General features: G+C 38.6%; 1 pseudogene; it reads right to left on the bottom strand.

Moving 5' to 3' along the window:
- Positions 1-15,230: 15,230 nt before the first annotated feature.
- On the bottom strand, positions 15,231-15,893 carry LOC129553041 (sterol carrier protein 2 pseudogene; annotated as a pseudogene).
- Between the last annotated feature and the right edge of the window lie 797 nt (positions 15,894-16,690).

Raw genomic sequence — 16,690 nt, 5'->3', positions numbered from 1 at the left:
ATGAGTCATACCTCTACCTTGTAAACAGCAGTTCCCAACCCCTTTCAAACAGAAAGCCTATTTAGGAAAATTGAGGAGTTGGTTACTTGAAATGGGTCCTCCTGGTCCCACCTAGGTAGGAGCCAGAGCAGTAGCCCTACCAGCTATAGAGCACAATCTCCAGCCCCATCTGAGGGGAAGGGCTGGTAAGAACACCTAAAAGCTGTGTAACCCAACAATGCTAGACCAAAAGGCATGTATGCAGAACTCATCACCCTACAGCAAAGTAAGTGGCCCTGTTTAGCTAGGGAATTGGCATATGGGTGGCTTGAGTCAAGATGACAAGCAAAGAGCATTAATGGTCTTGGGACTGCTTCTCCTACTGCTCTCAGGCAGGAAAACCAAAGTATAGTCCCTGTTGTTTAGTTGCTAAGTTGTATCAGACTCTGGAGTGCAGTCCACCAGTCTTTTCTGTCCATGTGATTTCTCAGGCAAGAATTCTAGAGAGCATAGCCATTTCCTTCTCCATGGAATCTTCCCAACCCAGGCATCAAACCATCTCCAGCACTGGCAGGTGGATTCTCTACCACTGAGCCACCCAGGAAGTCCAATTTTTAGCCTACTTACTGCTCATAAAGCTTTCATACCATCCAACCAGGAAATCTTACAAGAACACACAGGAAGTTGTGTAGCCCAACAAACAGCTCAACTCACAGTACATTTTAAGAGGAAGAACAGCCCATGACCTTCCCTGTCTGCAGAGCAAGTCCTGTGGCCTCACCTGATCAGGATATTCATGGCACAGTATTACCTTATTCAGATCCTAAAACAATGCACTCTATAGACCGTAAATCCTGTCCTGTTGCCCCAGCAAGGTGGGACAGCTAATTCATAGCCCTGCTAACTGCTGAGTATAGTAGCCAGCACTGACTGTCTAATATGCCTAGCCAGAGAATCCAGGTAACTATGAAGCAAGCTTACACCTTTACTTAAGCAGGAAACCAAATCATCACTCCTATATAGTTGTTCTCAGCCAGAGGCACACCCCAACCCCCAACCTCAGAGCTCAAACAGTTGCTTTGCTCCAAAATTGACCCTAATACCAGGCCTCAACTGTCCCAAGTTGTTACCAACAGACATATCAAGAAATCCAAACTGAACTGACTGGTGAAGAACTGTCTCAAAGCAATCCTGCAAAGTCTGGATGAGGAGACCACTTACTCAAATATGAAAATACCAGTGTAAGGAATCAAGGATCATGAAAAACCTGGTAAATAAGACGCCACCAAAGGAAAGTAATAAAGCTCTAATAACTAATACTAAAGAAATGGATATCCATGAACATTCAAAGAATTCAGAATAGTTCTCTTTAAAAAGTTGAGGAGGGCATAGGCAGATAGATAACTAAACAAAAACAGGAAAACAATGCATGAACGAACTAAGAAATTTTAAAAATAGAAACATATATATATATAAATCCTAGAGCTGAAAAGTAACTAAAGAATTCAAAAGAGAGCTTCAAAAGTAGACTCAACCATTAGAAGAGATAATCTGTAATCTAAACAAGACAATTGAAATTATCCAGAGAATCAAAAAGAGAAAAGAATTTTAAAAAGTGAAGAAAGCCTATGGAATTCATAGGACCCAATGAAAATAAACATAGTTTCATTATGGTAATTCCAGAGGGGAAGGGAAAAGGACACAAAATATATTTAAAGCTATAATGACTGAAAACTTCCCAAACATGGGGAGAGATTGACATCAAGATCCAAGAGGCCCAAAGAATCCAATAGGTTGAACCCGCATATAATTAAATGTATTATATTTATCAAAACTAAAAGATTAAACATATAAAGTAGTAACAGCGAAGTCATATACAAGGCAACCCCCATAAGATTATCAGCACGTTTCTCATCAGAAAGTTTATAGGAAAGAAAATGGTATGACATATTCAAAATATTGGTGGAAAAAAATTGTCACCAAGAATATTATACCCAACAAAGCTGTCCTTCAGAAATAAAGAAGGAATAAAGACTTTTCCAAACAACGAAAATTTGAGGAAATTCATCACAAATAGACCCGCCTTACAAGAAATGCTATAAGGAGTTCTTTGAATGAAATAAAACAACATTAGTTAATATCATAAAAATATAAGAAGACCATGTAAAAATTACTAGCAATGGTAAATATATAGTCAAATATAGATTCTTCAATAAGAAAATGGGGTGCATAACTTAGTTCAGTCGCTCAGTTGTGTCCAACTCTTTGCGACCCCATGAATCACAGCACGCCAGGCCTCCCTGTCCATCACCAACTCCTGGAGTTCACTCAAACTCATGTCCATCGAGTTGGTGATGCCATCCAGCCATCTCATTCTCTGTCGTCCCCGTCTCCTCCCACCCCCATTCCCTCCCAGCATCAGACTCTTTTCCAATGAGTCAACTCTTCACATGAGGTGGCCAAAGTATTGGAGTTTCAGCTTCAGCATCAGTCCTTCCAATGAACACCCAGGATTGATCTCCTTTAGAATGGACTGGTTGTATCTCCTTGCAGTCCAAGGGACTCTCAAGAGTCTTCTCCAGCACCACAGTTCAAAAGCATCAATTCTTCAGTGACCAGCTTTCTTCACAGTCCAACTCTCACATCCATACATGACCACTGGTCAGGAAGCAACAGTCAGAACTGTACATGGAACAACAGACTGGTTCCAAATAGGAAAAGGAGTACGTCAAGGTTGTATATCGTCACCCTGCTTATTTAACTTATATGCAGAGTACATCATGAGGAACTCTGGGCTGGAAGAAGCACAAGCTGGAATCAAGATTGCCGGGAGAAATATCAATAACCTCAGATATGCAGATGACATCACCCTTATGGCAGAAAGTGAAGAGGAACTAAAAAGCCTCTTGAGGAAAGTGAAAGAGGAGAGTGAAAAGGTTGACTTGAAGCTCAACATTCAGAAAACAAAGATCACGGCATGTGGTCCCATCACTTCATGGGAAATAGATGGGAAAACAGTGGAAACAATGTCAGACTTTATTTTTGGAGGCTCCAAAATCACTGCGGATGCTGATTGCAGCCATGAAAGTAAAAGACGCTTACTCCTTGGAAGGAAAGTTATGACCAACCTAGATAGTATATTAAAAAGCAGAGACATTACTTACTTACATCTCAAGTTTAAAATTTGAAAGAAATGTAGTAAAATAACCATAACTACATAATTTTTAAATTAGTTACACAATATAAAAAGTATATAAATTATAACATCAATAACCTAAATTTGAGCAGGAAAGGAACTAAAATTGTAAGACTTAGGAACTCTACTGAAGTTATGCTGTTGTTAGCTTAACACAGGGTGCTATAATTGAAGATATTTTATGTAAACCTCATGGTAACCATAGTCTGGCTTGCAGATGGCCACCTTCTTGCTGTTTCCTCTCAGGCTGTGTGTTGTCTGAATCCTGATTTACTTTTTGTATGAAGATGCCTGTCATTCCTAGATTCAGACCCACTCACATGACCTCATTTTACCCTAATTACCTTTTTAAAGACCCTATCTCCAAATGTAGTCACATTCTGAAGTATATAGGGTAGAACTTCAATATATGAATCGGCGGTTGGGGGACACAATTTAGTCCATAACACTATTAATCTGACTTAGCCTTTAAAAGTATATCCAGTTGACCCTTGAACAACACAGGAATTAGGGATGCCAACTCTTCTCACAGTCAAAAATTTGCATATACCCTATAGTTGGCCTTTCATATCCATGCTTCCCTGGTTCTATATCCACTGATTCAACCAGATGTGTAGTACTATAGTATTTACTATTGAAAAAATATGCATATAAATGGACCTTCATGGTTCAAGCCCATATTGTTCCCAGGTTAACTGTTAGTATATAGCTAAAATCCAAAAGGAAAGCAATCCTGGATATTCATTTGAAGGACTGATGGTGAAGCTGAAGCTACAATACTTTGGCCACATGATGTGAAGAACCGACTCATTAGAAAAGATGCTGGGAAAGATTGAAGGCAGGAGGAGAAGGGGATGACAGAGAATGAGGTGGTTGGATGGCATCACTGACTCAATGAAAATGAGTTTGAGCAAGCTCCAGGAGATGGTGAAGGACAGGGAAGCCTGGTGTGCTGCAGTCCTTAGGGTCGCAAAGAGTCAGACACAACTGAGCAACTGAACAACAACAAAATATCCAATTATCTATATTTTGCATTTATGTGAGTGACAGAGAAAGGTCAAACAGTTTCAAATCATTTATCATTACACTTCACTGAACCAAAGCTAAGAACTTTTTCTCTTTTATAGAAAAGCAGTACCTTCCTTTTAACATATTATTGACCGTAGATGTATTAATATGTCTTTTGTAACCCAAATATTTTTGACTGGAGTCTTTCAATATTCACTTACATAACAAATTACTGCCCATAGGATTTAGTTTCTGCAAAAAATCCCCTGGTCAATAAACAGTTAAAGTGAATAATCCACATAAAAGAAAAATTATAAAACCTTCTTGGACATCTCTTCTGGCTCAGATATCAACTTTTCAATGAGGCCTACCAGTCCATACCTACTTTCCCTAACCATATGCCATGACTAATTCTTTGTGTTCATTTATATTTTCATAGATCTAAGATATAATTTATTGTTTTTTGCTTGCTGCTTCCTACTGGAATTTCAGCTCCATTTTGGGGATTTTTGTTTGGCTCATGGTATGGCTCAATAATAGAATTTATCTTATCTTTCTAAATAAGCTCCACCCCCTTTATTTCTATATTTTTAGTTGGTCATCATTATATATATTACAACCCTTGCCAGCCTTACATATGAACACCTAAGGGAAAACAGACTTTCAGGAATATGAGGAAAGAATCCTCTAGCCTAAAAAATAGCATCTCTACTTGTTTGCTTTTCATCGAACAATTATGGAAAGAAATTCAAAGTACCTTAGAATTTATACTCAAATCATGTAGTATTGAGTATACTCAAATACTATCAGATCCTTCACTGAATTTCTATATAAGCAATTTTTTCTAATTAAGAAAAATATATGGAAGGAAGATATGGCAGAAAGAAAAAAAACTGATGTAAACATAACTGTGGTAAGTTCCACAAAACATCTTCAAAGTAAAGGAGGCAACATGTATGGGCAAATGAAAGGAATTCTTGCTAGAGAAGCTGACATATGAAATTGAAAGGAAAATGATAATTTGACAACTGGAGATGGAGGAAGGCCTTGCAGTTGGCCAGAATTAAATCAGAAAACTAGGGAGACATGAACACTTGGTTGTAGTGAATATCACCTATGTTAATTTGACTGAACTCAGAGAATATGTTGAGACAGTAAAAAAAAAAAACCTAGAAAAACTCATCGGAGAAAAGTCAGAGAAGACCCTGAATGGCCACAATAAATGGAATTTGGTCAGCTAGCAACTGAGAGTCATTGACCTTTTCTTGGAAGAAGAGGAGCATGGTAAGGAGTGCCTCAAGGAAGATTAATCTGGCAATATCAAACTAATTTTGAAAAAAAGTGAGATAAAAGGATACCTCCTATGTAAGCAAAAATCCTTAAAATTGATTCATTAACTTAGAAGTATGTAGGGAAGAAAAGTGCTCTAAAATGATGTATTTAGTGTGCCTCTGTTTCCTTACAATTCACAAGATTGTCGTAAGGATGAAATTATTTAATATACATAAAACCCTAAAGAAGTGCTATACAAGCATTTATGCTATGATCATCCATTTGAACATGGACAGGCCATTTAATCTCTCTGTGCCTTGTTTTCCTTATCTGTAAGATGGGGATAGTAATAGTAACCTATCATGTAGAGATCCTTAAGGCTGAAATATGTTAATAATTATAAATCTCTTAAAAATTTCCAGGTACATGCCAGGTGATTAATAAGGTTAACTATTGTTGTTGTTATCACTCTCAATATACATGAACATAATTGGGAAACATCAGGGGAAAAAAAAGGAAACTTCTGACACATTCATACTAAGATTCCACGTCATTATTCCATAGTTTAATAATTTAAGTAGATAAGACTTCAGTTGCAGCTACTTAAGTAACTCAGTTCTCCCCAAAATCATGGTCTTCCCTCTCAAAGTATCTTTTTACCTACATCACTTATTTAGTTTGGGTCAATATGGATGTTCTTGACTGGCTAATGAGAGGAAGAGTTTTCTAGAAAGAAAAAGTAAGATGCTATTTTCTAAATGCTTGGGAAAAAATCTTAAAGACTATTTTAGTTGGGGGAAAAAGAGGCCAAACCTGGAAGAAATTTTGAGGATAGTTATATTAATCAAAAAATTAATGTACCAGCAAATCTTAATTGCAGTGTGGTTTTCATAAGGTACTAAACTAGGCACCCTGAAAAGTACAAAGAAATTAAAGATAAGGCCTAATTCTAATTTAAAATCTGACATACATATTAGTTTTTTAATGCTGCATAACAAATTATCTAAAAATTAGCTTAAAACATCAGAAATGTATAGTATTACAGTCTTTATGGATTAGGTGTTTGGGAACAATGTAGTGGATTCTCTGCTCAGGGATTTACAATGCTGAAATCAAGACACTGGGTAGGCTTCATTCTCATCTAGAGCTCAGGATCCTCTTCCAAGACGCTCCAGGTTGTTGGCAGAAATACTTCTGGTTAGGGGACTGAGGTCTATTTACTGCTGGATGAGGTCTATTTACTGCAGGTGATGGAGAAGGCAATGGCAAGCCACTCCAGTACTCTTGCCTAGAAAATCCCATGGACGGAGGAGCCTGGTAGGCTGCAGTCCATGGGGTCGCTAAGGGTCGGACACGACTGAGCAACTTCACTTTACTTTTCACTTTCACACATTGGAGAAGGAAATGGCAACCCACTCCAGTGTTCTTGCCTGGAGAATCCCAGGGACAGGGGAGCCTGGTGGGCTTCCATCTATGGGGTCACACAGAGTCGGACACGACTGAAGTGACTTAGCAGCAGCAGCAGCAGTGGGCAGGTGAGGGGTTTGCCCTCAGTCCCTAGAAATTGCCTTTAGGTCTTAGCTACATGGCTTTCTTACAACATGGAAGCTTTTTCTTCAAAGCCAACAGAAGATTCTCTATCCAGTCTGCTAAAAAGGAGTATAATAGAACTTAATATAATTATTTTAGTGACTGCACCATCACCTTTCCTATCGAGTGTGCTGCTGCTGCTGAGTCGCTTCAGTCATGTCCGACTCTGTGAGACCCCATAGACGGAAGCCCACCAGGCTCCTCCATCCCTGGGATTCTCCAGGCAAGAATACTGGAATGGGTTGCCATTTCCTTCTCCAATGCAGAAAAGTGAAAAGTGAAAGTGAAGTCGCTTAGTCGTGTCCGACTCTTAGCGACCCCATGGACTGCAGCCTACGAGGCTCATCCATCCATGGGATTTTCCAGGCAAGAGTACTGAAGTGGGGTGCCATTGCCTTCTCCCCTATCGAGTGTAACTTAATCGTATTAACGGTTTCTATCCACACTCATGAGTAAGTGATGATACAGAGTAGTTTTTCCAGGGGTGGGAACCTTGCAGACCATCTTAGAATACTGTCTATTTCAAATACAAATTTTCAAAAATCGGAAATATATGAAAGTAAAACCTACCAAAAACCATGGATGCAGAGCCTGACAAGGGAGAGGGATGATTTTAAGAATTTCTGCAGAGAGGAAAAACAGAGGACCAGGATCCAAGCAAATCAGACATTGGCAATAGTCCCCCTGCCTCCTAATGTAGTAGTTCTATCCTGGGAATTTTCAAGTTCAGCTCCTACTCAAAAGTCTATTTTTGATTTCGCAGAAACAGAGTAATGAGAATTTGAATGATATCTTAGTCTCTTCAAAGCATTTTCTCATATAACGTCACTTATATTTTTAAATTCTTTTTCAAGAATCAAGTCCTTCCCATGCCCTCATCTCTACATCCCCTCCTCCTTTCATGACCACCACCATTCCTGACCTCTGGTGCTGAATATCATGCTTCTGAGCTCACTGTGCCCAGAAGCCAGTAATAGTCTGTTACTGGAACACAGAAACAACAGGAGGATCCTGGAATAGTCGCTGGCTACACAAGAAGGGTTTAACAAGTCGACTATTACTAGCGCAGACATTGTTGAACAACCATTGAAAATAAATGGCATTGCTAAGAATAGTTCCATTTGAATATAGGAATAAAAGGATGAAAATATATTAAAAGACTACTACTCAGAGAGAGCAGCGGGCACTTATTAATTTTTTGCTTTCTCAGAAATGTGCTTCTGTATTTTGAATAATTCTCTAACATTCCTCACCCCCTGACAGGTGCTGATGAACACCCAACTCCAGTACACCATACCCCTGGCTATAGAAGTTTTTCTGCAGATGGTCTCTTCACCAAACCAGTCAGTCACAGCATTTAGCCAGGTTATTTTCTGACAAAAAATGGCAGGCAAGAGTCTCTTTCTTCTTAGATCACTACACTGGAGAAATATGAATGTGGAAACAGCCTGAGACCAGGTCCCTTGTATGCAAAGTTTGCATATAAAAGATGAGAATGGAGCCAACAGAGAGAGGGAATTAGAGATGGGAAATAGATCTGATAGTTGGCAAGTCCTTCAATTCAGTTGGCCCTGAGGCAAGTCTTACCCCTTCTTTCTTACCTGGTTAGTTACATATGCCATAAACACTCCTTTTAGACTTAGGCTAACCCACTTAAAACGGAGAAGGCAATGGCAAGCCACTCCAGTACTCTTGCCTAGAAAATCCCATGGATGGAGGAGCCTGGTAGGTTGCAGTCCGTGGGGTCTCTAAGGGTCTGACACGACTGAGCGACTTCACTTTCACACATTGGAGAAGGAAATGGCAGCCCACTCCAGTGTTCTCGCCTGGAGAATCCCAGGGACAGGGGAGCCTGGTAGGCTTCCATCTATGGGGTCACACAGAGTCGGACACGAATGAAGTGACTTAGCAGTAGCAGCAGCAACCCACTTAAAAGAGTCCTAGAGAATACAAGTTGACTAAACAGGTTTGTATGATCTTGAGAGTTGTAAGGTACTGGAGAACCATGCTAGTAAACTAACAACACAAATGGAAAAGAAGTTCTCAGAAACACTGTAGAGAAAGTGTCCATAGAATTTCAAAACACGATGAACTATACAGGATAGAGGAGAGAATAGATTCCAAATCTAAGGGACAAGCAAGATCATCAGTTAGGACATGGTAATATCATCTAAGATCATGTTGTGGTAGACACAATGACAGCAACTAAACTTTGCACCTAGTACACACATCAAACCTCTGAGTAGAAAACATACTAACTTCTTAATGAACTTAGTGTATAAGTGGCCCCATTCTCCAAATCAGCTGTATTTGTCTAAATTTTTACAATTCCTTGCATATCCCTAAACCACCACTACCTTGTCACAGCATTCTGTATGAACTTGTTTGCTTCTTCTTTCAAGTTCCCTTCTAGGGCTTCAAGGAAAAGTTACATTCCCTAAGTTCTACAAAACCTCTCTAAATGTTTCCAGGTGTCCTCTTTATCAGACAGCAAATCTATTTGGAGCTTCAATCAGTCAGTCAGTTCAGTCGCTCAGTCGTGACCGACTCTTTGCAACCCCATGAATCACAGCACGCCAGGCTTCCCTGTCCATCACCAACTCCCAGAGTTCACTCAAACTCATGTCCATCAAGTCGGTGATGCCATCCAACCATCTCATTCTCTGTCGTCCCCTTCTCCTCCCGCCCCCAATCCTTCCCAGCATCAAAGTCTTTTCCAGTGAGTCAACTCTTCGCATGAGGTGGCCAAAGTATTGGAGTTTCAGCTTTAGCATTTGGAGCTTAGAAAGTTCTATTTTGCATTGCTTTTTTTCTTGCTATGTGTAAATCTAGGCAGTCCTAACAAAATGAAGAGCTACCTACTTTTTAAGCCTTCAACCCTAAAATATTTAATCATTAATAATATAAACATTGAACAACAAAAATTTGCTATGTGCTGTTTTCAGTGTTGTCTGACTCTTTGCGACCCCATGGACTGTAGCCTGCCAGGCTCCTTTGTCCATGGGGATTCTCCAGTCAAGAATACTGGAGTGGTTGCCATTTCCTTCTCCAGACAACAAAAATGTGTTATAGTAATTATAGTCACCAGCAAAGTAAGAATCCTTAATTATCTACATATCCATAGCACAGAATTTTGTGTTTTAAATAATGATAGATTCTTATTTTACTGGTGACTATAATTACCACAGGTCACTATGTACTTACATACAGCATGTATACTGCATATGTGTGTGTGTGTGTGTGTTGTGTGCATTTTCAAACACATTTCAAACAATATGTAAACTGAAGCATATATCCTGGACAAAGATCAAAGCCTGACTATAAATAAACTGCTAAAAATACTTGCACTTCATTTTTTCTTATTTTAAAATTCTAAATGAAAACAAAATCCCTTTGGTATTAAAGGCAGTTCTATGGTTTCATGATATTCAGGCAGGTAGGTCAGGCAACAGTGTATTCTTCATTATTTGAGACTCAGGTTAAGAATTCAGGCTTGGGCTCTGCTACTTCCTAGTTGCATGACTTGGGCAAGTTATTCTCTACATATCCCAGTTTTCTTCTAAGTAAAGCTCAGATATTAATAGTTCCTTCCTTGTAAAGACTTTGTAAAGATTCAGTAAGTTAGTCCATGTGAAGCCATTAAAAAAATATGCAACACATGGATGACTTCAATCAGTATTTCACTAATAATATTTCACCATCATCATCATTCTCCAAGTCTCTAAGAAATATTGCAGAAGCACCAGAGCTTAATAGAAACTCCTGACTCGTATACAGAAAATTACTGCTTAAATTGTCACCATATTTAAATTTAAAACAATGGGCAAGAATTGAAAAATGCTTTCCTATGGAAAATGAGTTCTTACAACATGTGACTTTTTTATCACTACAAAGTCAAACATTCTGAGCTGAGAGATTTATGCAAATATCACAGAGCAATACAGCCCTTTCTTGTCACCTCAAGTTCTGTGGTAAAAATTCTGGTCCTCAATTATTCTCACCTACAAACCCCATAGAAATTCTGTTTGCAAGTTATTTTCATATTATTACTGCTATTTTTGCAAGTAAATAATTAAATTTTCAACAAATCGTTACTCAAATTGACTTTGTATGTCACATTCTTAGTGCTGCAACCAAAAAGAAAATCTGAGTTTCCATGTGTCAAGGTGCCATTTAAAAAAATATAGAAACTTAATTAATAGAAGAATTGCTACACTACAGAGCAGAGACGAATGGGTTTATCAGTGAAGCAGATCAGCAGAGAAAATTCTGGTTTCAGCTTCACTGAGATATCAAAAAATCTGTGTCCCTTTTCCAGAACCCATGATATGTCATCTTAAACCAAACAAGGACAAATCTAACAAGAAGTTAAATTTGACAATGAGTGTTTAGCACATTTGGAGAAGTATCTCATGCATACTGCTCTCTTTAGAGCATGGAATCTGGGACATTTCAGACTTCTTTTGAAGTGCAGATACTTGTGAAAGTAGTGGCCCCAGAATGGATCTCATTCAAGCTGCTGTTCTTTCACAGACAACAGACTTACAACTGCTTAGTCTCCATCTTGCCTTTGGGTCCTGTCCATTGAGTATGAGTTTCATCTAGTGACATGACCATCAGACCATCACACACTTGAGTAATTCTGCGCTGCAGTGGCTGTTTCCATTGTCTCTTGCTATGGAACTGTTTAAGTCCTGACAAACCTACTCTCTCACTCAAGTATAATTAGCTATTTTTGAGCCAACTGAGACCACATGTTTCAGGGGGAGGCAGGATTTCTTGCAGATGTAGAGCAAGCTGCATATATCCCAGGTTAGTGCTTCCCAAGTGCACTCCTAGGCCAAGTACATAATTGAGTTTAGGGTAGCCACCTGGCACTGCCAGTCTAGGGCCAGAAAATGAAAATATCTAAGTCTCTGTGGGACACTTAGCACTAAAAACACTTAGCAAATAAATGCAGCAAATAACTCTCTCCAAAGTATAAAGGATGTGTATACACAAAGATGGTTCTCTATAGCTGAGAGTTTTGCTTCAGCCAAGACTGCTGGGGAATAAGCCAAACTAGGCAGACCTGGTGCTTCTGATGAATACTATGCACACAGGGTGATACCTGAGGCACATTCTGCTCATATGCAACTAAGGCTCTCACAACCTTTGTTTTGTTCAGGCTCCAAGGCCCCACACACTACCTGAAGCCCGGGAAGACTTTCATCTTCTGTGAGATGTCTGTGGCCAAGAATATTCCCTGAGGCTGTGAGCCTGAGGCAGTCATTTGTTGCTCAGTTGCAAAGTTCTGTCCAACTATTTGTGACCCCTATGGACTACAGAACACCAGGGTTCCCTGCCTTTCACCATTTCCTGGAGCTTGCTCAAACTCATCTCCATTGAGTTGGTGATGCCATCCAACCATCTCATCCTCTGTCCCTTTCTCCTCCTGCCCTCAATCTTTCCCAGCATAAGGGTCTTTTCTAATGAGATGGCTCTTGACATCAGGTTGCCAAAGTATTGGACCTTCAGCATCAATCCTTCCAATGAATATTCAGGACTGATTTCCTTTAGGATTGACTGGTTTGATCTCCTTGCACTCCAAGGGACTCTCAAGAGTCTTCTCTAGCACCACAGTTCAAAAGCATCAGTTCTTCAGTGCTCAGCTGTCTTTATGGTCCAACTCTCACATCCATACATGACGAATGGAAAAAACGTAGCCTTGACTAGATGGACCTTTGTTGGCAAAGTAATGTCTCTGCTTTTTAATATGCTGTCTAGATTTGTCATAGCTTTTCTTCCAAGGAGCAAGCATCTGTTAATTTCAGACACTTCAGATGGCTGCAGTCACCATCTGCAGTGATTTTGGAGCCCCCCAAAATAAAGTCTGTCACTGTTTCCACTGTTTCCCCATCTATTTCCCATGAAGTGATGGGACCAGATGCCATGATCTTTGTTTTTTGAATGTTGAGTTTTAAGCCAACTTTTTCACTCTCCTCTTTCATCTTCATCAAGAGGTTCTTAAGTTACTCTTCACTTTCTGCCATAAGGGTGATGTTATCTGTGTATCTGAGGTTATTGATATTTCTCCTGGCGATCTTGGTTCCAGCTTGCACTTCATCCAGCCTGCACATCTCATGATGTACTCTGCACATAAGTTAAATAAGTAGGGTGACAATATACAGCCTTGACATACTCCTTTTCCTATTTGGAAGCAGTCTGTTATTCTATGTCCATATCTAACTTGCTTCATGACCAGCATAGAGGCTTCTCAGGAGGCAAGTAAGGTGGTCTGGTATTTCCATCTCTTGAATAATTTTCCACAGTTTGTTGTGATCCACACAGTCAAAGGCTTTAGCATAGTCAATGAAACAAAAATAGATGTTTTCCTGGAATTCTCTTGCTTTTTCTCTAATCCGACAGATATCCGCAATTTGATCTCTGATTCCTCTGCCTTTTCTAAATCCAGCTTGTACAATCTGGAAGTTCTCAGTTCACATACTGTTATAGCCTAGCTTGAAGGATTTTGAGCATTACCTTGCTAGCATGTAAAATAAGTGAAATTGTGCAGTACTTTCAACATTCTTTTGCATTGCCCTAATTTGGGATTTTAATGAAAACTGATCTTTCAAGTCCTGTGACCATTTATTTAGTTTCCAAATTTGCTGGTGTGTTGAGTGCAGCACTTTCACAGCATCATCTTTTAAGATATGAAATATTTCAACTGGAATTCCATCACCTCCACTAGCTTTGTCCATGTTTTGTTTCCTGTGTGATGCTTCCTAAGGTCCACTTGACTTTGCCTTCCAGGATTTGTGGCTCTAGGTAAGTGATCACACCATCATGGTTATCTGGGTCATGAAGATCTTTTTTGTACAGTTCTTCTGTATATTCTTGCCACCTCTTCTTAATAAATTCTCCTTCTGTTAGGTCCATACCATTTCTGTCTTTATCAAGCCTGTCTTTGCATGAAATCTTCCCTTGGTATCTCTAATTTTCTTGAAGAGATCTCTAGTCTTTTCCGTTCTATTGTTTTCCTCTATTTCTTAGCATTTATCACTGAGGAAAGCTTTCTTATCTCTCCTTGTTATTCTTTCGAACTCTGCGTTCAAATGGGTGTATCTTTCCTTTTCTCCTTTGCCTTTTGCTTCTCTTCTTTTCTCAGTGTTTGTACGGCCTCCTCAGACAGTCATTTTGCCTTTTTGCATTCATTTTTCTGGGGGATGGTTTTGATCACTGCCTCCTGAGGCACTCAGTTAGATAGTGTTTATTGTGACTTTACCTTTTGCCTCATCATGATATCAATTTTTTTATATAGATATGAGGCTATTTCCCCCACATGAAGACGTGGAATCTATTTCCATCTTCTTGAATCTTGGCTGACCTCTGACTGTTTCTTTAAAGTCCACAGGACTCAATGAAGAGGTCTACCTGTCTGTACTGTGTGTGTGTATGTGTGTGTGTGTTTATGTTGTGTGAATGTGTATTTGTGTTTGTATTCTTTTTTTTTTTGAGGAAGAACTATTTTAAATTTGATATTAAATATTCTTCCAAAAACATTATTTTACCCCACATTTTACTGAGTTATTAGAAATAACATTAGCATTAGAAAAACTAGGAAGATAAATGTGGTTAAACTAACATATGAAGAGGGAAAATTATAATTAAGAATGTTACAAATTTAAATCAACAGAAGATTATAATTTGAAAACTGTGCATCTCAAAGCAAATTCCATTCATTGAATTACTTTCAAAACAGCATTTTGTGACTCTTATACACTGATTTTTTTCAAGAACAAATCTCATTTAAAAATATTTTTATTTTAAAAAATAGGCCTGTGTTCAATGATAGATTTTTACTCCCAAGCTTTGATCGCATTTCTTTGATTTGGGAAGAAAATGCCACTTTGATAGCATGAAATTCAAATTTTTAAAGTTTATTTTTGTAAAAACAAAAATCCCAGTACAGAATTTAAAAAATTATCACTGGGAAATATATTAAGGTCATTAAATGCACAACATTAATTACTGGTCAGCTAATAATGATCTTCTGTTTCTTCCCTCATTCTCCCAAGGAAAACTTGAAATTTCAGCAGAATGATCTTCAAATATACATTATTAGCAAAATGAGAGCTTCTGTTTACATACTTTTTGTATTTTGCTATTTCTAACTTTATTCTAAAACTCAATTTTACCCCAAACCATAATTACCATATTAACTTTGTAATGCACAGTTGTTTGCAGCTCAGCAAAGCAGTAGTAAACCATCAGATTCTATTCACCCAGCACTTAGAAAAAACAGAATTGATCACACCCATTTAAAAACAAATCTCATGCTATTTCCCAATGTATAGTTTCATCTAAGTTCTGACAATGAACTGTATGGATATATATCTATATATCTCATCTTGATTTTCAAAGGAGGCAAAGGGAGTTCACAGCTTAGCTTTGCCAGGCTGAAGCTGGAGATTCTGTAACTTCATAGCCAGACCCATGTTGCCGTTAATTTTCAATTTACCTTCAAAGAAGGCCGTCTGAGGATTCATTTTCCCAGTCATCAAAGCCAGTAAGTCCGAGTCAGCCATTGTAATTGGGCAGTCAGCCTTGTTATCTGAGTTAGGGAGCACTGATCCTTTGCTATTTTTTATGTCCCCTACCCAGGTGGCTTCTTTACCCCCAGGGCCATCCTTCACCTTAAAGGCAAAAATACCACCAATTTTCTTCACAAACTGCTCTCTCCTTCGTCTTCAAGCCTCTTCTCAATCTCCTTAAAATTTGCCTTAAATCCATCAACTGCAGAGCTGGTTGGAGCAGCCTCAATTTGATGAGTTCTAAAAGAACTGGCAGCTTCAGGAAAGCCCATCTTGTACAGTGTAACAACGACAACTCCTGTGTTTGTATTCTTATATGTTACAGAGAACTGCTTGGCTAGGAACTTCTGCAAAGTACATCATGTGAGCAAAAAAATATATATTTTACTGTGTGTTTACTGATTTATGATAACAATTAGCCTATCTGGTCTAATATACTGATCAATCTAGGCTGTCATTTTTATAGAAAGAAAATATAGAAAATAAATTCTCAATGAAGAATAATCAGCAGGCTGAATTAAAATACTGTTCTGGTATCAGGAAGATTTAATGGAAACCAAAGGGTAAATTTTCAAACTCCAAATTTGTGATTTCAATGAAAAATTAAAAGGAAAATTTATCAATAATAAGAGTAGCTGTAGAAAAAACATTTCTTAGGATGCTAAACAAAAGAACTATCCCTCAAATAATTAGTTTTAAAATGTTAACCTATTTTCATAACTCAGCAGGGTATTCAGACAGAAGCGTTACTACATAATAATAAAATACTCAATTTCCCAAAAATATACGATAGTTCTAAACTGGTATGTACCTGAGAACATCAATAGACATCTGTGTGACTGACCCAGCTAATGAAGAGCAATATTTCATATCATATACAAATAATACCTGTGGATAACAAGGCAATCTGATAGGAAATGGAGCAGAGCATGGATGGATTTTCACTAAAGAAAAAATACAAATGGCAAATAAACATAGGAAAAGATGCTCCAAAAGAGATTCCTGGGAAGAGCTGGGAGGCCGTGCCCGCCGCCGTCCGGCCCTCGCCGCTGAGCCCGGAACCAGCACT

The sequence above is a fragment of the Moschus berezovskii genome, chromosome 18 (genome assembly GCF_049115385.1).
Source record: "Moschus berezovskii isolate FMDL1 chromosome 18, NW_MosBer_1.0, whole genome shotgun sequence".
In the NCBI taxonomy this organism is placed as follows: Eukaryota; Metazoa; Chordata; class Mammalia; order Artiodactyla; family Moschidae; genus Moschus; species Moschus berezovskii.
Note: the sequence above shows the minus strand (reverse complement) of the source record. Positions and strands in the feature narration are given on the sequence as shown.